Source organism: Argiope bruennichi, chromosome 10 (assembly GCF_947563725.1).
Source record: "Argiope bruennichi chromosome 10, qqArgBrue1.1, whole genome shotgun sequence".
NCBI lineage: Eukaryota > Metazoa > Arthropoda > Arachnida > Araneae > Araneidae > Argiope > Argiope bruennichi.
In genome coordinates, this window is record NC_079160.1 from 50,949,000 (window position 1) to 50,963,511 (window position 14,512).

A 14,512-nucleotide genomic window follows, 5' to 3' on the forward strand; every position below is an offset into this window, starting at 1 on the left:
CTTATCTAAATATAAAATTTGAAAATTTGAGATCAAAATCGTTAGAACTGTTTCCGAAATACACGATATATATATATATATATAATATTATTTGTTGTGAAGCATGATGCAGTTTGAAGACAATGAAGATACTTTTAATTTCGTGACGTCGTTTTATTTCATTTTGAAGAAGCAAGCATATGTACAAGCGACGAGCACACAGAACGACACAGAAAGGAATGAGGAAAAAGCTCTTGGACATTTTATCCCTGGTCTTATATAACCTATCATTTTGATAGGGAAAATACTTCTTCACAGTGCTAATGTATTATGAGATTTCGATAGGGATTTTCATTACAGGCGCGGAAGAAGGTAGGGGAAACACAGGGAGATTTTAAAAAAGAATTTGCATGATCAGCGGTATTTTATCTCTTCGCGCGCGGTGTGGGAAAGTTAGAATTTAGCTGATTCAACAATTTAACAAAGCTTCTCTTGAATTAATTAAGTAGAGACAGTGGAATTGGATCACGAAATAAGAGAATATTTTTAGAATGAAGTTACTATGGGCTAAATTAAGATGAAGTTACTATGAAAATTAATTAAATTGAAATTAGAGTTAAAATATCATTACATATATATATATATATATATATATAGGACTCAGAAATCGCTACTATTTTAGAACGCACATTTAATTACATTTAGGACGATTAGGACATTTAGAATATATATACATTAACATAAAAGAATTGAACATTCAGTAGATTTCGTCGAATACGTCGCGTCTCGTCTTTACTTTCATCCAGATCCGTCTGATCTGACACGTCTTCACTCTCGTCCAGATCCGTCTGATCTGCTCTCCGTCTAACCAGCGTCAACTCCGTCTAACAACCAGCAGATGGCGCTCGCCAACAGGCGCTCGTCACTACATATATATATATATATATATATATATATATATATATATATATATATATATATATATATATATATATATATATATATATATATATATATATATATATATATATATATATATATATAAATTGCTCGTTTAAAGACATAAGATTTCATCAGTGTAGTTTAAAATTTGGAAAATAATTAAATTCTGGAAGTTGAACTTTTTAACAATTTGTATGTTTTTTTTATATGTTTGTTTCTAAAACGGGAAAAGAAAAATCTAGAATTCCAACAAAATGTGCTTGAATCAAAGTCTATACGTTTCTAAATTTACGAGCGCCATGATGAAATTTCCAAACTATTCACGGTATAACTATTGGAGACAGTAGGCAAAGTGACAAAATACCGCGTCGCCTGGAAACAAGAATAGAGTGTGACCTTGAACCTCAGTTACCATAGCAACTGCTTCCGTTTGTCTGAGTTTAACATAACTGCTTTCCAAAACAATTTCGTAATTCTCTTTCTTTGCATTCCTAAAATTATTCCAAATAAGAAGAAGTGAAATTTCACATTTATATTAAGGTTTCTAGATTTTTTCTTTTGTTTAGAAACCAACTATCCAATATCAATTTCTTAGGATGTCTCTTTCTAAATGAAATTGAGAATTTTAAATGTTTAAAACCAAAACATCTTTTGTGTTACTTACAAGCGTTTATTGGTTCCTAAAGGCAAGTATTTTATTTTTATGCTAAAGTATAAATATTAGTTATATTAGGTTATATTTCAAACACTTTTAAAGGGTTCTCAAAAAAAATTGCTGAAAATATAGGTTAGTTTATTCATATTAACGTTCCGTTTTCTAAATAGCAATCGAGCTATTATGGGACATCCCTCGTGATTTCGAACCATATTCAGATGACAATGACGACACTTGAATTTGCACCCCTTGCAAACTTCCACACCACACCATTGGGAGTACATTTGGCCCCGACGGATTTAGCACGTACTAGGCTCGTTCTTTGGTAGGTTATTTGATGGGATCGGGTCCTGAACCTGAAGCCCTTCAGTACTGAAGCCGAGACTTTATCACCAGACCACCCCGGCCCTGCTGCCAAAGCATAATTGTATGACGCAAAATAATATATATATATGAAAATAAATTTTCTGCTAAAATATTAAGAAAAGCTCAAAGATTTATGTTCATTTCAATATGTTTTGTTATGAGCATGCGATTAATAATACATAACTACATTTATAAGAAAGTATGAAATAAAGCATTATGGCGGGGGGACCTTCCCCACTTGTTATAACGATATGTCTAGTTTGGTAATTAGTATATTGAATAAGAGTGACACTTTAATAATTATTAATTGAATATTCCTAAACCAACAAGAATGGATCAGAAAACAAAACTAGATTAAGAAAGGAAATTCGACGGCATTCAGCTAGAAAATTTTGGAACAGATTTTATAGATTTTCCCAAAGATAACGAAAACAGTAAAGCGAAACACAAGGGATAAGAAGTGGTTTCCCTAAAAAAATTTCGTATATTCTCTAACAAAGATGTTATACAAGTGGAATCCTTTTCTTTGCGTGGTATTGGCGTACAACAGTTACGAAATATCAATCTTTCGCGCGGAATGAGCCTTTTTACTAAATCTATCGTATGATCCTTAGTGAGTATTTGGGCGTGAAACCTGGCATATGGTCAAAAGTATTTTAAAATCCAGTTTGAGTTTTGGGTGCATTTTACTCAACCGATTAAACAGAAATTTGGCATAAAACTATACTTAAAGTCGCAGAATCACGTACCAAATTTGGTATCTTTAGGTCAATTACATTTTTCAATTATCGCGCTTATGGCCGGGATAGCCTGGTTGGTAGGGTGTCGGATTCGCGTCCCTTAAGTTGCGAGTTCGAACCCCGCCGGCCGAAGATTCCCCGTGCGCTTGGTGGCTGACGCGCGTTAAATCTGTCGTGGTCACAAATTCCTCCAAGTCGAAAGTAATACCACTGGGGGTCCTGGATCAGGAGTGATCGTTCTCTGATTCAGGTCTAAATGACGATCTGTAGTGAAAATGCGGGAATGAAGTCCGCACCAAAAAAAAAAGGGTTGGGAAGTGTGTGTAGCTAAGTCGTTCTCTTTGCCCTAGATGGCGCTATTATAGAAACAAGAGGCGCTCCCCCTCAGGCTCAAATCGGCTGTCTTCGAACAGCGGGCTTGTCCAAGGCAAGTGTCATAAGAAACAACAACAGTTATCGCGTTTATATATTTCTGAAACTATAGATCGACAGACATGTATTTCGTTCAAAATTGGATAGATGTCTGCATTAAAAATATTACATTTATGCACCGAATTTTATAACTCTCGATCTCTTCATTTTTTGTTAATATTCGAACAACCAGACATACAGCTTTTTCTGAACTGATTTTGCTTATAATTTCATAGAAATCTACAAATTTGGTTTTCAATCTTTATACCAAATTTCCTCCTTCCAGCTCAAAGCGTTTTTGAGTTATCTTTATCACAGACAGACAGACGGCCATTTTCCAAAAAATGTGTCTTTCGAACTCAAACGGGGAGATTCGTCAAAATCTCGAGTTCGAATTTTTCGACGGTTACTATACTCTCTCTATACTTCGTATACGGGAAAGTAAAAAGGCAGTGGAAATATATAACAAAGATTGATAGAAAATAAACTTAAATTGAAAATTTTGCTGAACTTCCAATAAATAAGCAGTTTTTTTTTTTTATTTTAAAGTAAAGGCAATGAGTATTTTTTTTTCTTCTAATAGTGTCCTTCCAAGTCTGTTTTAGCTATTTAGTACAATAAATTATGTTTATGCATCATTTTTTAAAAATTCCTCTCCGAACTAGTCGGATACCATAACTAACAAATTAATGATTGCCCATCGTCAATTATTCTCACTTTTTATCACAATTTACATGTTGATTCACTATTAATCATAGGATTACTCATTAGTGTGCTCCATTTAAAACTAGTGAATAAATTGTTACTCAATAAATGACTATTTCAAACCCAACATAAGCCAAAAACAGATTACTCAAGAAAATTCAGTTTCATTGTTTGGAGTCAATCGTTTCTATAGAGGTGAATTATTCACCTGGTTCCCAGAAGAAAGATCTAGAAAAAGCAAGAAAAGAAATATCCCTCGAATCATTAGGCGGTTCGTGTGTGTCTTTTTTTCATTCTCCTCTTTCCATCTCTGTCTTTTTGGCTCCAAAAATAACTCTTCTACAATCGTTAATCCACGGTGATGGTGTGATAATATGTTTTCTTACTATGCCTAAGCGACTCTTTTTCCACGAAAAACTCCTGTCAGGGCTCCTCGTAAAATTGTCTGCAGTCACATGGACATGACGTCACGGGAAGCGACGTCACAGGAATCGGCTATCACGTCATCAGGAGAATTCGCCCACGTAAATGGAGACGTTTGTGTATATGTATAGGAGAGGGATTTTTGTCGCGAAGAGGGCTTACATTTGGCGACGGAATGAAAGTTTTCTGAGTTAGTTTGAAATCATTTTGAACAATTTTGAACTAAACGTGGCTTGTTAGAACTCTAAACATAAAACTGTTTTCAAACTTAGCCTTTGAAAATAAATCTTTTAAAAATAAAATTAATTTAAAAATTTCTTATTTACACTTTAAATTACCATTTTTTTCTATCAATAATGCATTAAAATATTTAAAAGAAAGGAAATGATTTAAGATAAATATGACTTAAACGTATTTGAAAAAAAAATGTTTTATTTCTTTATTAATTAAATTTATTAATAAATGATTAAAAATTTAGATTTTTATTTATGGTTTCAGATAAGAAATTGAAATATTTAAAGTTTTATTTCATTGAAAAATGAGGCAAGAACTTACGCCAACCGTCTTTCCAGAGAAAAATATGGCATATTATCATAAACCAGGGGTGGGCATTAAATCGATCATATGGACCACTAAGACATTCAAGGGTCACCGCCTTTACTAAGACCTAAGACGCGCATACTAAAAGAAACATTTATGGAACACCGACGACTATTATTATTATGTTTGCAGTTATGTAGTATTTATTATTATTATTAAGTTATAATAAATATTGTAGATGTTTTTTAAATTCACTACGCCTACGCCACTGGGTGGACCGCAGCACCTTGGAAAAATTAATGTGGCCCTTATCCTGAAAAATCTTGTCAACCCTGTCATAAACTCTCGTACAACGCGATTAAAATATCTTGCTTTATTTGAACACAATTCATACGCTCTACAGCAAATTTATTTACAATAGACTTCTCTGTAGATGAATTTCCCGTTCTCTGAGATTTCCGCATATTCATTCAAAACGTGATTTTTTTGGCATTGTTATAAGAGAATCTAGGGTATTGTCTCAATAATAATAATTTTTTTTTCTTTGTTAAAACCACATTTGTGGTCGAAGTATTTAGTATCATTTTCTGCGGTTGTTAAGAGATATCAGTTTATAACCAAAAGTGGTAACAGTGCTTGCCATGGATATTTAAAAAACAGCTTTATAAAAGATTAGATTGTTTGATATCGGACGCATTCTGTTTAATTATGTTATTAGATTAGAGAAATTTTTCTTTAATTGCTCGATTAGTCGTCATAGTACAAATTTTGACTGTTTGTTCCGGATAAAAAATATTGGCCCGAGTTTGAATTAAATTATCCGTATTTTACTAATTTGTGAACAGTTTATATATATATATATATATATATATATATATATATATATATATATATATATATATATATATATATATATATATATATATATATATATATATATATATATATATATATTCATTTTACACTTTCGACACATTGGGGGATACCTCAGAAATGGGGATGAGTAGCAACGGGTACCGTGATTGGTTCTCACTATCCTGGTGGTTCTAGTAACGGTGTAGATTCGAGTCACCTTCCTTTGATGACGAGACGTACTTCCTAAGGGAGAGATTGTACAGTGGCCATTAGGACACAACCATAGTTCTCACCTGTTACTGTAGTACATTCAGTTTAAATTTATGCCTTTGAGTGGGTGGAAGGGGCTCAAGTATTTTCATCTTACATCCTTACTGGTAGGCATGTCATCGTAGATGTAGATTGTAGAATAATAATTAAAAAACTCATTTTATATAAAAATAACTATAGTTAATTTTTTAAAAAATTAGATAAAAATTAGAGTTGGAATCTCGATTATTTGGGCTGATGTGACTGAAATGACATAGGATGATCGAAAACTCGGTCCATAAAGATTAAATTTTCTTCTCATTCTTTAATTTATTCAAAATTGTTTATTTAAAAGCATAATATTAAGTACAAAATATCTTCCAGCTATTAATGTTTTAACAAATTTTATATTAGTTATCAAACATTTTCCACTGATTTGATGAAACATAAATTGATTTTGATAAGAGAAATTGTAAACCTCATTGTTTTTAGCTGTTCCCTTTGTTTCCATGTTAAAAAAAATATATATATATTACTCTTAATAGAATATTTTCCATTGCTGAACAACGTGAAACTCTCCAACACTTCAACTGTATAATTTTTTCATGAAAATGCGAGGATTTTACTTACAGCTCAGGTGTCATCCTCATCATCTGACCACAGTTCAAAATTACGAGGGCCGTCCCAAAATAGCTCTTGTGTTGCCTTATATAACGTTAATATTACTAAACTCACTCATGCAAGACGCCAAACTGTTACAAATTTCTTCTCATTGTTTAGCTTATTTCATGAATGTTTCGAAATAATTTATGCCACAATAACTTCACTCGGTTGTTTTTCCAACTTTCGCAATTTTCTAGCTAGTCTGTTTCATCATTTATCACTTCAGAACATTAGTCATGAGTATTTATCGCTTCAGCTCTAAATACTCATGAGTGAGTATCGCTTCAGCGCTAATCATGAGTATTTATCTTTAAAGCGTTTTCATCTCTAAAATTTTCTAGTAGGAGGGCAAGAACACTTTCACACCTGGAGACATCCAATTTTACTTTCTCCTCATCCTTCCTAGTTATCTAATTTACTTGGAGCCACCAGCAACATTAACTAAAGGATGCCCCAAAATTAATATAAGATTTGAATTTGCCACCATTTCTGCAGTAAAATGTTAGCAACCCATTAAAAAAACATTTGACCAATGATAGTTTAAGGTTGGTAAAAATGAAGCGTTACACGATAGAACAACATGTTTTGATTGTTGAACAGTAGTTCGAAAATAATGAAAGTCTGACACCACAGTTTGAAAATTTGAGAATTGGCCCCTTATATCGTGTGATTTAACACCAGCGGATTTCTTTTCATGGGGTTATTTGAAGTCAAAGGTCTATGCCAACAAGTTCACAAGCACGAGTACATTGAGAAAGGAAATTCAACGCTGCATTAAGGAAATTCAGCCACATTCATACAAAATAGTCATGGAAAATTTCTACAAAATAGTGCGTATGTGCCAGCAAAGCCATTTTCCCTATATGTAATTCCATACATTACCCTATCCTGTGTACCTTACAATTCTATAAAAATATTACAATTTAAAAAAACATATTGTTTTTTATTTAATTCAAATCTTGCATTAACTTGTTCTATCGTGTAACGTTCAATTTTTATTAATCCTAAATTATCAGCTGTCAAATGGTTTTTTAATAGGGTTGGCAACACTTTACTGCACGAATGTAGGCAAATTCAAAAGATGCATTAATTTTGAGGCATCCTTTATAAGGTTATCAGTAAATTAGAATCTTCCTGACATCGATACAACATTAAAAAATTGAACCTACCTTAACGATAAAGAAAATTACTGTTTTTTTTTTTTTGTAACTGATTATCAATCAATTCAAAACCAACATCGATTAGAAATGATTGCTGAGTAATTTAATGTTGAATAAAGACTCGACTGTAGTAACAAAATGTTGAAACAGAAGCTTATAGTAACATTATCTGTGTACAAGAAATGAGAGTAATTGATTCGGAAATGAAGAAAGATGACTTTCGCTTTACGTAACCTTCTTTTGTCGAAGGCAATTACAGTTACAGTTACCTTCCGTGACTAGATTTGTTAAAGAAACGGGCCTATCTATTAGATTGCAATCAAGTACAATGTAAACATTCATTACTGCAGAGAACATATTTGTTTACTGAGTGTAAAAGTGTTAAATTTCTTATTTTTTCTTATTTCAAAAATAATAATAATAAATAAACAAAAAACAGTATTATAGATGGCGGGATTATATCGTAAAGTAATAACATAACAAGTTGATATTAATTGTCCAATTCCGTCTTAAATTTTTAAACATCGTTTGTTATGATAATAGAAATTCGAAATCCAACATTTGCTTACAGAAACTGAACCAACTATTATAAAAAAAAATTTTTTTACTGAGAAAATGTATTAATACTCGAATAGAACTTTTTAAAAATCTTTAAATATTTAAAATTTATCCATTCTAATCATTTTAAAGTTGATTTACATAGACTGGTGTATTACCTGTAAACTGAATCGTACCTGATTAAATGGGCCGCGATGGCCTGGTGGTAAGGTCTCGGCTTCGGAGCCGGAGGGATCCAGGTTCGTGTCTCGATTCCACCGAAGAAGCGTCGTGTAAGGGGGTCTGTTGCACGTTAATTTCGTCATGACTAAACGCCTTCCCGCTGGTGTAGAGAGGGGGGTGCCAGCTCAGGTGTCGTCCTCGTCATCTGACCGAGATTCAAAATTACGAAGTCAGTCCTAAAATAGTCCTAGCGTTGCTTTAAACGGGATGTTAATATAGTTGAACTGAACGTACATGATTAAAAATCAATCAAATTGCTCTATAGAACAGGGTTGTAAGATGTAGAACCAACAAATTTGTTAAATAATTAATTCTTGTAGGCCTTGAATAATAAACGTTTTTCAAACTTTTTATTGCTTCTTAATTTTTAAAAAACCAATCAAAACTTTAACGTTTTCTCATAATAGCTTCGTGATAGTTATATTATGTATTATATTCTTATTATGTACGGAGTTTATAATAAGAATATTAAGTAATTTTAGTATAAGTAACTAATTTAGTAATTAGAATAAGTAACTAATTTTACATCACTTTAACACTTTGATTACTTTCTCTCCCGAATCAAGTCATGAAAGTTTCATATTCATGGGACGATTTCGGATCGATTCTTGCTTCTAACGTGTTGTAGAAGATGGAAAGCAAGTTTTCACTATGGATGCCCTCGCTTTAAATTCTGAATTTCTGATTTGAAAAAGAAATCCGTCCCCCCCCCAAAAAAAAGTGCCAATAGTATAAGATTGTGATTCTAGTGAGAGGGTTAAAATTCAAAAAATAATTTTTTTCAGTGACATCACTTTTATTTTAGTACAATTTTTTGTCTTACTTTAATAAATAGTAAAAACATTTTAAAATGTATTGTACAACAGTACTTCTTATTGCTTTAGTAATTGCGTTCATATAAACGTTTGTTGCATCGATATTAAACGCCACAAAATAAATTCCCTGTATGAGTCACCTACTTATAAAAGTAAATAAAACGAATGAAATAAAATTTCTTATATACATTGTTTAACCCTTTAAAGGGCCATTTTTTTCTAGTCATATTATGTTAAAATATTTTCAGGCTTGAAATTAGAATAAGAAAAGGGATTCATTCAGCTTATTAGATAAATTTAATTTGATTAATTAACTTATTTGGTTAATTAATAATTAAGTAACAAACCAAGACACATCACTTTGATTGAGATAAATAACTGAAGCATCTAAATTTCTGTCTTTCTAAACAAATTTGTCAGAACTTATGCCAACCTACATAATTTCATACAAAGATTGATAAATTTGGTGGGAAGCATACTTCCCACGGCCCTAGAAAGGGTTAAGAGAAATAAGTCCCGCAATAATAATAATAAAAGTCATCAACAGATGTCGGAACAAAAAAGAATCCAAATGAATACATGAAGGTGGAGTACGGAAAATTTCATTTAAATTCAAATGATTAACCACTTAACGCGTAAACCCAAGTACCATTCGGGTACGAGTTACTGGCAAATTTGTACCAGCCGAGTTCAGCTCGGACGTTTAAAATTTTATGGTTACTCTTCTTTGCAGCAACGAAAGTAGCTCGGACATATACGTATACGTGAGGTATAGAATCTATGATCAATTATTATGTTTTCGTGTAAAAAAAATGCGTTTTAAACAGTTAAAATTTGCATGTATAAATGCATGATGCACTATATGCAATTCGCCGAAAATAACTCCTGTTTGGTTTCTCATATACAAAATATACAAAGAAAAAGTATTGTAATCAATGAAAAAAAATTCGAACTCCAGATTTTTAAGAGACCATCCTGAGTTCGAAAAACACATTTTTGAAAAATTGATCATCTGTCTGTGAAATGATAGCTCAAACACGTTTTGAGATAGACAGAGGACATTTGGTATATTGTCTCTACTCCTTTATTATCTTTTCTGAATTGTATCTCTCCCTCCTTCGTCTTTGAATGAATTATAGAATTTAAAGTGATTAATATAAAATTAAATAAATAGAATGATTTTTTATTTCTTTCTAAAACACATACTAATGGAATAAAAAAAATATGTATGAGAAAATGTTTTATTAAGATACATTAAATGAAAGTACATTTACTTAAAGTTCTATTCATTCATTTCATTAGCTCATTTGTCACAGCATTCGTACAATTGTTAAAAAACATTACTTGAATCCAATAGTTAACAGGGCCGTCAGCTTACTCTTCACATTTTAAATAAGCTCTTTCAAAAATAGAGATTCGGCGCCACTTCACTTTCTTTTCTAATCTAAAAACTCTATTGGTGCCAAGTCGGGCGAGTTCGTTGCTGGTAACCGCAAGTGACCGAAGTGTGAAGGACGCGCAACAAATGTCATTCCTTTCGCATCCGTTTATCGAGGTCGAGTTCCTCTCAACTCTTAAAATATTTTCAAATAAAACTGTTTTTTAAAAAGCTTTTATTTAATTTGATTTGTTTCAAATTAAATAAAAGTTTGTAAAGATGAAAGTTACCAATTGACTTTATCGCTTACTTCCGGATGTGATGCCTTGGAAATTTGGCAGTAAGCGTATTCTTTGTGACAATATGCTATATTTAAAACTCAATCACTTGTTAATTGAATAATTCAATTAAATTTTGATTTCGTTCTAGTGGCATCAATTCGCATTGTAAAAAACAATCATTTCCAGAGTCCATAATATTTATAGCAGTGAATTATAAATTAAAGAAAAAGAAAATTGAAAATAAGCAACGTAAAAAAAATTATACTTCTTAGAATATTAAGAAAAATTTGATTTTATTAAATTTGATTGATTAACTGTTTTAATTTGAAAATTTAAAAATAAATAACCAAAGAATAAAAGAATTTTATGAGAAACAATTGTAAAATTAAAAAAACGAATATTGTAAACGAAAAAAAGTGAAATTTCCCACACCGGGAATTGAACCCGGGCCTCCTGGGTGAGAGCCAGGTATCCTAATCACTAGACCATGTGGGAGACACTTGGAGGTATGAAATAAACTCTTATCAATACTTTCAAAACATTTCGTCGACAAAATAAAATAATAAAAACTGTCAACTGTTCGAATTTTAATCATAGGAGAGAAAGAAAAATATAAAGCAATAAATACTGTATAGTACAACAATAAGAAACTTTCACACCACTAGAAAGAACAAAATTGTTTTCAAGTCCCTTCTCCTTACCTACAGTATTAAATATTACTTCGATTAACCTTTTGAAACAAAAGGCTAAAGTCTCAAGTGTCTATGCGAAAAATTGTCTCCGACACCACTGACTAATCATTTCTTGTCAGGTGGGTTCTCTTTCACCCATGAATTTTTCATTTAAAACATCGTAGAAGATTTATATTTGACGATCCCGGAATTTTTTCTTTTTCTTTTGTAACACAATATCTTGTTTTGTTCTTTGTAACTAATTTTGTAAGTAAAGAATTAATGTATTAATATGAATTAAATGAATATACATTAAATTTAAATTACAACGAAATTGATCATGTATTATATTAGTTTAAAAGAGTGGTGGGTTTTCCTTTTATATCTTGTGGGCGATCTGAAGTTAAGCATAAAATGTTTTTTGCTCATATATATAGATAAATGAAGAAAAATTTTTAAATTTCGCTTAGTATAGTAAATATTATTACAGTCATTGTAGTAGTAACATGTAGATAGAAATTGTAAACAAAAAATATATATAAATAAATAAATATAAAATAAAAATAAAAAATTACTATAAAATAAAATAAAATCAGAAATAAATATAAAATAAAAATAAGAAATAAATATAAAATAAAAATAAGAAATAAATTTAAAATAAAAATAAGAAATAAATAAAAATAAAAACTGTGCATAGTTGGGAAAAGTAAATTTATTTCGTAAATACTACATAAAAAAAAAGAAAAAAATTTCTTCCTATAGGCTTGTCTTCTTTGCTAATATTTTTTCACATTATAGGAAATCTTTTCTGCTGTGATTATGATTATAATGAATGTCATTATATAGATTTTAATTTAGATTTTTTTAAAATTTTTTTTCTTTTATAAGAGAAAAAATCTGCCCTGACTTTTTGTCTTTAACCTTCGAAAAAAATTTAAACAAATTTCGGATTATTCCCAAAATAATTGATTATGAAATTCGGATTGCTTATAATATACTGTAAATGACAGACAATCAATTTACAAATGTAATTTTTCATGCTATTTCAGATATAACAACTGTACTCGTCTCACGCCATGTTCTGGTATCAAATCTCTGATTTTTGAAAAATGTGCGTTGAATTACTAAAATAGTATTTTTATATGAATTATTTAAGAATTATTGATTTTAATGTCAGTAAAAGTGGGATTCTTTATTCTATTTAGTATATTTAAATCCCATTTTTGAGCTACAAAATGGCTATTTTAAGATAAACTTCAAAATTTCGAATGACTTCAGATAAAAAAGATGTAGACATTCTACTAAGTTCTCCAACATAGAAAAATACAGGTTGATTGAAAAAAGAAAGTACCTCGATATATGAGACCGTAATTATCATACCGTCCATAGGAACGGAATGAAATTTCTGTGCAAAGTATTTTGAGGTATGCATCCATATGAATACAATAGTTAAGCTCTAGCAATTTTAGTTACAGTGTCAAAATTTTCAAATGGCAACATCAACTTTATACAAATTAAGAATTTTAATGCAAACACACATATTAAATTTCAACTATCTGCTTTGTTAATGGTTTCAGTTACAGAACAGACATACATCTGAAAAGACAGACAGTCAATCATTAGACAAACCTCTACCAAATTTTGATCCATATTATAATTTTCGTGATAAAACCAAGTTCTAAATTTCTCTTTGCTCCCCCCTCAGCTACTTGCATTTTTAAGTTATTGTCTTGTCTGACAGACATAATTTTAATTTATTCTTTTTTTTGGGGGGGAGAGAAGTGGGAGGTACTACAGCAGGAAATAATAGTAATAGAATTTCTTCTTAATTAATTCGATATGACAGAGGGAATAAGATATTAAATTCATATTAATTGTATGTATAAGTTTAAATTGTTTTTTATAAAGGAAATAAATCATATACAAAAGACCCCCCCCCCTTCCACCATTTCTGCATGCCGTATCGCGAGATTCCATTCCTCTGTTTTGATAGGTAGAAAGATTTTAATTTTATAAAACTGAATCGAATTTTCTTCATTCCCTCTCGGAACGCACTAATTCAGTTTTGGAAGGACACCAAGAGGCCCCCGAGCTTCGTGTTACCCTATCTTAAGCAAATCAAGTCGGGTTTTTGTTTGAAAACACTAATAATAGGTGAAGCTGGCGTTTCTTTTGTGCCCCTAATTAAACGAAACAGCTGCGATTTTTGTCTTCGCTCCTCTCTGCTGGGGGGAAGGTTTTGTAACTGTCGTGGCGCGGACTGTATTGCGAGCACTTAATTTTTGGCTTATGAAAGCTACAAATGATATACGAATAGAATTTCTTTTTCTGCGAACCAATGGTATAGTAGTTATAACGAAATAATCTTCTCTCTGCGAATGGCCTGGTACAAAATTTGTACCAATAGAATTTTTCTCTGAAAACTGTTATAAACACTATATCACTATAATTTTAATTCTACGAATTATTGAGGATACTATACCACTATACCAGCAAAAGGATTTCCCCTGCATAAAATTTTCCTCTACAGATGTTTTATCAATAGAATTTTCCCTCTACGTGCTGTCATCGAAGTAGTATCAACTAAAATTTCCCTCTATGAACTGGTTCAGATGGGGCGCATTACAATTTTTACTTTCTGGTATAGATTGTATAGAGAAAGTATAGTAATCGTCAAAAAATTCGAACTCGATATCCACGTTTTAGATCTTCTGAGTTCGGGAACCATATTTTCAGAAAATATCCGTCTACCTTTCTATCTATCTGTGAGAAAGAAAACTCAAAAACGCTTTGAACTAGATAACTGAAATCTAGTATACTATCTTTACACTAAATTTGCAGAGTTCAATCAAATGTTGAATAAAATCTGTTCAGTGGAAGTCCATCTGTTCCAATATAA

At 31.2% G+C, this 14,512-nt stretch overlaps 1 non-coding gene across 1 annotated transcript; it reads right to left on the bottom strand.

Moving 5' to 3' along the window:
* Positions 1–11,365: 11,365 nt before the first annotated feature.
* Positions 11,366–11,437, bottom strand: Trnae-cuc (transfer RNA glutamic acid (anticodon CUC)). Its single transcript has one exon. It is a non-coding gene; the product is annotated as a tRNA-Glu (tRNA).
* Positions 11,438–14,512: the final 3,075 nt, after the last annotated feature.